The sequence below is a fragment of the Protopterus annectens genome, chromosome 6.part0, assembly GCF_019279795.1.
Source record: "Protopterus annectens isolate FY-2018-M chromosome 6.part0, PAN1.0, whole genome shotgun sequence".
NCBI lineage: Eukaryota > Metazoa > Chordata > Ceratodontiformes > Protopteridae > Protopterus > Protopterus annectens.
The window spans coordinates 764,857,028-764,865,896 of NC_056737.1; positions in this window are offsets into that span (position 1 = coordinate 764,857,028).

Sequence of the window (8,869 nt, forward strand, 5' to 3'; positions counted from 1 at the left end):
ACAAAGCATCCAAGACATGCAATGAGAGCAAATACAGTGCAATGAATTTCATAAAACCTGTGAAAGGAAATAATGTTGAATGTTTTAAGAAACATCTTTGGGCAGTGCTTTGTTAACAAAACAAAAACATTCCTTTCTTTTGAATAAACATATTTTGTAAACAATTAGTTTTTTTATGTAAAGCATATCTACATTGATCCAGGAAACATGCTATAAGACAAAGAGGTAATGCTAGCAGCCAGGAAAAGAAGATTTAGCACCTCAAATCTCTCATAAAATACTTTATTACATTCCAATTCATGTTTAAATATAGACTGAGTGCTTGCATCTTAAAAAACAGGACTTCATCAGAATACTGATTTACACAAATCCTTCCCCTTATATAGTCTAATGTTGCACCAAATTGATATTATTACCCAATTAAACTAGAAAGGATGTATTAAAGAAACAGTTCCAATACTACCTTATAAATATTCATTAAAAACACAATAAATATTTTAGTTAAAAATTACTGTATAAGGAGTGTGATTGTGTAAAACAGTATAATAATTAAAACTGAAATATAAATTATTCTTTTTTAAAAAATATTTACACCAAAAAGCGTAAAGAACAACTAATCTTAAATTTAACAAAGGTTGTAAAGAAATATATATTCATTTAGGCCAGGATCCTGTGAAGCATGCAACCTAAGTTGCCATTTAACTTCTTTGGTTTCAAGTAATAACTGTATGTGCCCCCACCACCACCACCACCACCACCACCACCACCACCACCACCAGGGTTAACTTTTACTCTTTTCAATATGCCAAATTGAAACATGTTAAACAATGATCAAACTTTTGAGTGCTTAAAAAGTGGATTATTTTCATTGTGTCACCCTATATCATAATTATGTTAATATATCATTTTTCAGAGACACCTCTCTATCTTACCCACATAAAAACAAATGCATCCCAAACACTTAGCAAGGTAAACCACAGCTTTTGTCTGACAATTTCCTTTTTCAAAGGTCACCAGGGAGCAAATTTAATTCTCTAACTTTAAACTTCTCACCTCTAAAATGTATGAACATTGAGCACATGTTCCATACTTTACCGCCTCCTCTCTCTGGGGACCATGGAGGTTGGAGTGTAATAAACCCACCTCAAAACATTCCTTTAAATTTTGTCCTGTTTATAGGTAAATAAAGGCTCAGGTCCTAGAAACTGATATATATCAGGGTTGGCTTTAAGAATATTCCAATTCCTTTTTAACTATACTCTTAATTTCACCCAGTTGGAGTCCATATTCAACCACCAGCACTCTATCAAAATTATTCTCTCCATCTGTTCTTTATGTGGTAGACCTACTCCTAAAAGTGGTTTATATTTGTTACCCAATTGAGATTGGACATACCCGTAGATGTCATTGACTAAATGGGGCAGGTATTCTTTAACTAAAAACATATTAGCAACAGTATCCAACTCTTTGGAACATCTTCATAACGAGATGTCATCTGGGCCACTCGTATGCACTGCCCCTTAACCAAATGAAGATAGTGGACTGTATTTTCCAAAACGGTGAAAGGCAAGAATATTACTCCTTGCAGGAAACTTTCTTGGGTGATGTTGAACTAAAGACAGTACCTTCCTCAAAGTTACTAAGCAGATGTCTTATAAAACTCAGGTCATCCTTTTGAAAGTGCAACATACCTATAAGGCATCTCAGAAGCATGGTATGAGAAACCAGATTGTAATGTGAATTTATCCGAGACTTTTAAAGTGAAGAATGTCAAACGTGGCAATAAACATCCTTGGGTGATGCTTAGCAAAACATATTCTATACTTTAAATATGACTAAGAACAAAACTTGTAAACAAGTAAGTCTTTCTTTTGTATGTGCAGCATATCAGCAAGAGATCTAAGAAACATGCTAAAACCAAAAAAAAATCCAAAACTCTATAAGGTAGCATGGCCAAACTTGCAAGAACATTTATTTGGTGTTGTTTAACAAAAGACATTGCTTTACTTATTTGAGTAAGCACACATCTTATAAACAATAAGATATTTCTTTTATACATGCAGCCTATCTACAAGGCATCTAATAATCATGGTATGAGATCTAAAAATAGTAGAGTGAATTTCACATAAACTGTGAAGGGCAAGAATGACCTGGGCAATGCATAACAAAAGACATTGCTTTCCTTAATTTTGACTTTGAATACCTTTTATTAGCAATTTATGTATTTTTGTTAAATGTGCACCACATGTATAAGGCATCTGAGAAATATGCTAGGAGATCTAAGATAATAAACTTTATTCTTCATAATTTGAAAGACAAAATGTCAGAGTTTGCAGGAACTTTCTTTGGGTGATGCTTAACAAAAAATACACATTTCCTTAATTTTTGTCTAAGCACACCACTTATAAGCAACAAGGTCTCTCTGTTGTATGTGCTGTATATCTACAATGCAGCTGAGAAACATGCTATGGCAATGACAATATTACACTGAATTTATCATTTAATGTGATAAACCAAAAGTCGTTTTTTTTTGCATATGTTGCATATCTACAAGACAACCAAGAACCATGATATGCGTGTTGAAATAGTTGACTGAGCTTATACAAAACTGTGAAAAGCAAGTATGTCAAACTTTGCTAAAAACTTTCTTAGGTGATGCTTAAAAGAAATTACTTTCTTAATATTAACTAAGCATAGTAAAGAATCAATACTTTCTTATCTACGTGCAGTATATCTACAAGGTACAAACATGATATGAAAGTTAAGCCTGCAGATTGGATATCTCCAAAACTGTGAAAGGCAAGAGGGGGAAACTTTGCAGGCAACTTCCCTGGAAGATGCTTAACAAAAGACATTGCATTATTTTAATTTTTGATGAAGCACACCTCTTATAATCACTTGGGTCATTCTTTTATTTTTGTAGCATGCTTGAAAAACATATTAGGAACATGCTAAGAGAGGTAAGGAAATACATCAAATTTCTCCATACCTCTGAATGGCAAGACTGACAAACATTACAATAAACTTTCTTTGTTGATTTTAAACTGAAGAAACTACAGTACATTCCATTATTTTGACTAAACACAACTGTTATAAGCAATCAAGTGTTTTTTTTTATATGTGCAGCATATCTATATGGTATCTAAATCATGTCCTGAGAGTTAATACAGTACATTCAGTTTTGTACAAACTGTAAAATGAATGAATGCCACACTCTGAAGAACATTCTTTGGGTGATACATAGAAAAAAAATCATATTCCTTTATTTTGACTAAGCATACCTCTTATAAACAATGACACATTTCTTTTGTATTGCAGCATATGTCCAAGGCATCAAGGAAACATATTATAATAGCTTAGAATAAATTTCTCCAAAACTGTGGAAGGCAAGAAAAGCAAAATTTGAAGGCATCTTCCTTGGGAAATGCTTAACAAATGGCATTGCATTCCTTAATTTTTACTAACCTCACCTCTTATATACAATCAGATCTTTATTTTGGAAGTGCACCATATCTACTGCATCTTAAAAATGTGCTATGAATGCTATGATGGTACATTACATTTCTGCAAAACTCAAAGTCAAGAAAGTCAGACTTGGTAAGAAACTTCCTTGCATGATGTTAGCAAAAAAAATTACATTTCTTAATCTTGACTTGCCATTTCTCTTATAAACAATCAGGTATTTATTTTTTATGTGCGGCATATCTACAAGTTACCTACATAAAATACTATGAGAGACATGATAGTGAACTGAATTTTTCAACAGTGTCAATTGCAAGAATATCAACATTTGCAGATAAGTTCCTTGAGTCTACTTGAAAACACAGGCACGCCAAAACACAGACGATGAGAACACAGAGACCGGAAGATCGACAACTGAGATGACCGACAGTTTAAAAGCCCGACACTGAGAACACAGACATGTTAAGGTAAGTGTGCGATAGTGACAGACTTTAGGGCCAGGGGCGGGTTAAATGAGTTAGGGTTAGGGTGAGGGTAAAGTAAGTGTGCGATAGTGACAGACTTTAGGGTTAGGGGCGGGTTAAGTGAGTTAGGGTTAGGGAGCGGGTTAGGTGAGTGTGCGATAGTGACGGACCTTAGGGTTAGGGTTTGGGTTAATGTTAGTACATAGATAGTTGTGTACGTAAGGTTTAGTGTAGGTTTGTAAGGTTTTTGGTGTGCTTGTGTTGTGTGTGTGTTTTTCGGAAAAGGTATTTGTTTTGTTAATTGTGGGGATTGTGGTTTGTCAGGCATGTGAAGTTTCATGCTTTTAAACTGTTGGTCATCTCAGTTGTCGATCTTCCGGTCCCGGTGTTCTCGTCATCGGTGTTTTGGCGGGTCAGTGTTTTCAAGTAGACCCAAGTTCCTTATATACTAACTATCAAAAGGTGTTATGTTCCTTTAATAAGACTAAGCACACCTTTTGTAAACAGTAAGGTCTTTCTCTAGTATGTGCAGCAAGTCTACAGGGTATCTGAGAATCATTGTATGATAAGTAAGATGGTACACTGACTTTCTGCAAAAGTGTGGAAGCAAGAAAGTCAAACTATACAGAAAACTTCATTGGATGAGGCTAACAAAACATATTCCTTACTTTTTACTATGCACACCTCTTTTAAACAATCAGTTTTTTTTGTATATGCAACTTATCTACAAGGCTTCTAACAGCATCCTTTTCAGACTTAAGACAATAGACTGTATTTCTCCAAAACTGCGATAGACAAGAGTGTCCAGTGTAAGAAATGGAATACTATGTTAGAAGAATTTTTTTCTTTTTTTTACAAATTTTTCAACTTGTCTTTGTAAGAATTTTTGTCTATTTTGTATGTGGAGCTTTTCTCCCCAAGGCCTCTGCTGAAAATGGGCTCACACCCAGTTGGACTTTCCCAGTAAACAAATGTAAAATAAAATAAATAAAAAAAAAAATAAATGTCTTTATTATTTAATTAGCCAGAGCTGTGCTGAACAAGTGCCAGATATCTCAGTTTTGTTCTTTAAGTGCCAAATCTTGTTCTTTTCAGAATAAAAGCCTGCAGACATTGTAAATCTCATAATGATGGTTTGTTATGTAGTAGCAGCATACACTGGAGGTAGAGTAATTCAACAATATCTGAGCAGGTGTTATACAGCTTATTTTCTTTTCTCTGTAACAGCAGAATTAAGACAAACTGTACTGTTTTGTGTAGTTTTGGGACTTTTACTGATTTCTGAATATCCGTACTCAGTCTTTTGTCTGGGTACCTCAAATGAACTTTTGTACTCAATCTTTTCCAAATTGAACTGAATTCTTGCTAGAAAGTATCTCTCATAATACTAAAACCCTGTAAATCCCTTATAAGGTTTGCAAGCTTCTTTATCCTTGGTTCCCAATTCTTACACCACCTAAATAAGATCTGTTTGTCACAAATGTTCTGCACATTCTGCTAGCACATTTCAATCTTATCAGTGGTTTGGCCTGAAGGTTAATTCACTGAACTCATTTGTATCTTTCACTGAAACATTCCTTTCTATTGAAACTGCATGTAAAATGTGAAATATAAAATGAAGACCTAGGCCTTCTTTAATACAGCTGCATTTCATGGCCTATGCAAACAGAATACTGTATTTATCCAAGATTTATGTCAAGCCTATTCTTAGAAATGCCCGTGAAATCTCTGAACTGGGATTCACTTCTCTAATTATCTTACAAATCTATTAATATAGTCTACAAAAGATACAATAAGGACCACTACAACTAATATAGCAACTATAAAACTATTTCGCTTTATCTGGTAAATAAAATTGCAATTTTAATTTAGACAATTAGGTGTCACTTAAGCATTCATGACCTGTTAATTATCTGAAAATCTTCTGGATTGAAATCTCTTAATTTTATGATTTCATTTACTGGGCAATTCTTTAACATGTCTTATACCATGTATTACACATTTTATGCAACAACATTCACAATAATTTGGTGATATACGTATAATATATGTATCTTGAAGCATAATTACCATATACTGTATTAACTTTTCTGTATAACTTTTAAAGTGTTAACTAATAATCATGTATGCATATCTTTCACATTTGTATGTGCTGTAACAGTAGAAGTCTGCATTTTTAAATCTGTGACTCAAACATTTTGTATAATTACCATTTAAATTTCTATGTGCTGTAATAGTAGAAGTACATTTACTAAAATATGTACCCTTGCATACCCTGTCAGTGTCTTTTTAACTTTCTGTCTAATGTACAATAATCATTACATAATGTGCACTGTATTCTGTAACAAATGTAGTCTGACCTATCATGCCTTGAGTATAATAAATAACTATTACTACTTATTTTTAGGTAATTATATAATGCATTTTTGATAAGCTTGTTGCAAATAATTATGTCACTACCCTTAAAACTAATGACTGAATAAAGTAGGCTGTGATGCAATCCTGCAAAGTCTGTTCTGACTGCATATTCATACTATTTATGCATGTAGTAGAAACTGTCTAGTAATGCTGTTAGAAATATATTATACTGAACACTTAAAATAATTGACAAATGAATGTTATACGCTGAAATCTGATTGAAACTGACCCTAAAGTAATACCCGTTTATACTGAACATCTGAAATAAGTATGTATAAATGTTATATTCTGGAAACTAACTAAACTAACATTAAAGGAATACCTTTTTTGCAGTAGCATCTGCACACAGATGAAAACATAAAATGAATTTTCTACTGTTATGGAACTGACTGAAAATATTTTATTTTATTTTATTTTATTTTACATTTGTTGACTGGGATAGTCCGACTGGATTCATGTCCATTTTCAGCGGAGGCCCGGGGAGAAAAGCTCCAAGGTAAACAGCCCACCTAGACCTCGCAAAGGCCTTCGACACCATTCCCCATTCTGGTATTGTAGACAAGCTCACCAGCCTGAACATAAACCCCTACATCACAAGATGGGTTGCCAACTGACTCACGGACAGAACCCACATGGTGAGAATTGCAGGAGCTAGGTTAGACTCTAAACCGGTTACAAGTGGCGTTCCCCAGGGCTCAGCCCTAGGACCCCTCCTGTTTGGCATATACTTCTCAGAGGTACAGGCAAGCACAGGAGGACTATGGCTGACCAAGTTCACAGACGACTGCAAACTAGGGGCTATAATTGACTCTCCAGCTGACACAGACATCCTCCAAAAGGGTCTCACTGAGACTGATACCTGATGTCAAAATCATGGCCTCAAGCTAAATTCCAAAAAGTGCATAGTCATCTCCTTTGGAAAAAACAAAGTACCCAAAAACTACCATATAGGTGGTAGTTCCCTAAATATGGATGAAGTAATAAGGGATCTGGGGATCCAAGTAGATAGAAATCTCTCCTTTGATAATCACAATGCCAAAGTGGTTAGAAAGTCTTTCTATGTGGCCCACCTAATCACAAAAGGTTTCGCATCCAGATCAAAAGAGGTCATTGTGCCCCTCTGCTCATCACTCATCAGACCCATCATAGATTACAATGCCCCATTTGGGATGTACCTTACAAGACACCTGCAACAGCTGGAAAAACCACAGAAGTACCTCACCAAGAGGATCACTGGCCTCATACAGATGCTCTATGTAGCTCGACTGAAGAAACTCTAGCTGTACTCGGTTGCATACTGCCTACTCAGAGGTGATCTCTGCCTGACATACAAGGCCATGTCCAACCCAGAATTGATGGACATGCTCCACCTAAAGAAAACCATATCCCCTCAAGCCACATGCTCTAGGGATCTAAACCTCACTACAATGATAAATAGGACCTGCTGGAGGGATAGATTCCTTTCCCAGAGACTTCCCATGCTTTGGAACAAGATTCCAATCTATATTAGGCAGAGCTCCTTGCTAACACTCTTCAAGAGAAACCTTGACGAGTGGATGGGAAACAGAAAGTTTACCCCGGGGATCACTTCAGTGGCTCTGCTGGACAGAGGCACAGGGAACTAATCTAAGGGAGCAGCGAAAGCCAACACATTCTGGCTAGGCTTATAAATGCCTTTGGGCAGATAGCCTAGTACCTATCTATGAACCTATAAAAACAATGAAGACATATAACATATATGGTATTTACAAAGAATGCATAAGCAAACATGAATAAACAAGTTTACAGGTTAGAGTTACCCCTGGTTACAGTCAGGGGAAAATTAAGCAGTAGTTTGATTAATAGATTATTCACATTCATGATGAGAGTTAGCCAGGCTTGTTGCAGTGGCAAAGCCAGTTTAGTGCCAGATGTTGTTTGAGTTTGGTTTTAAATTGGCCTAGGGAGGAGAGCAAAGTAATATCAGCTGGAAGTAAGTTCCAGGCTCTGCCTGCAGAGTTTGCAAAGAGGGAATCACTGGCTGCATTGTTAATTTTGATTGTCTGAATTAGTAGTTTGTTTGAGGATCAAAGCAGTCTCGGATTGTTATAGGGGGTGATAATATTTTTAAGAGCTGGTGTATTATCTGGATTATAGAGGATTTTATTAGCCATAATCAGAAGGTTATATTGGATTAGACTGGGAAGTTTTAGCCACCCAAGCTGTTTAAGGTTGATACAGTGGTGAGTTCTAAAAGGCAGGCCAGTGGCAAACCTGGCAATGTGATTCTAACAGGTTGACAGTCTATTAAGGACAGACTTGTTTAGATTAGAGAGAATGGGGGAAGCATATAGAAGTGTGGAAAGTAAGTGAGAGCGAGCTATGGCAATCTTAGCTGGAGGGGTTAGGAAGGCTTTAATTCTATACAGTGACCCAAGTTTTTTATTGATGGTCTTGATCGATTGGTTTACATGAAAGTCAAATTTTAGGTTATTATCAATAATGACACCTAGTAGTTTTGTAGAGGGGTCGGGGGAGATTATTGT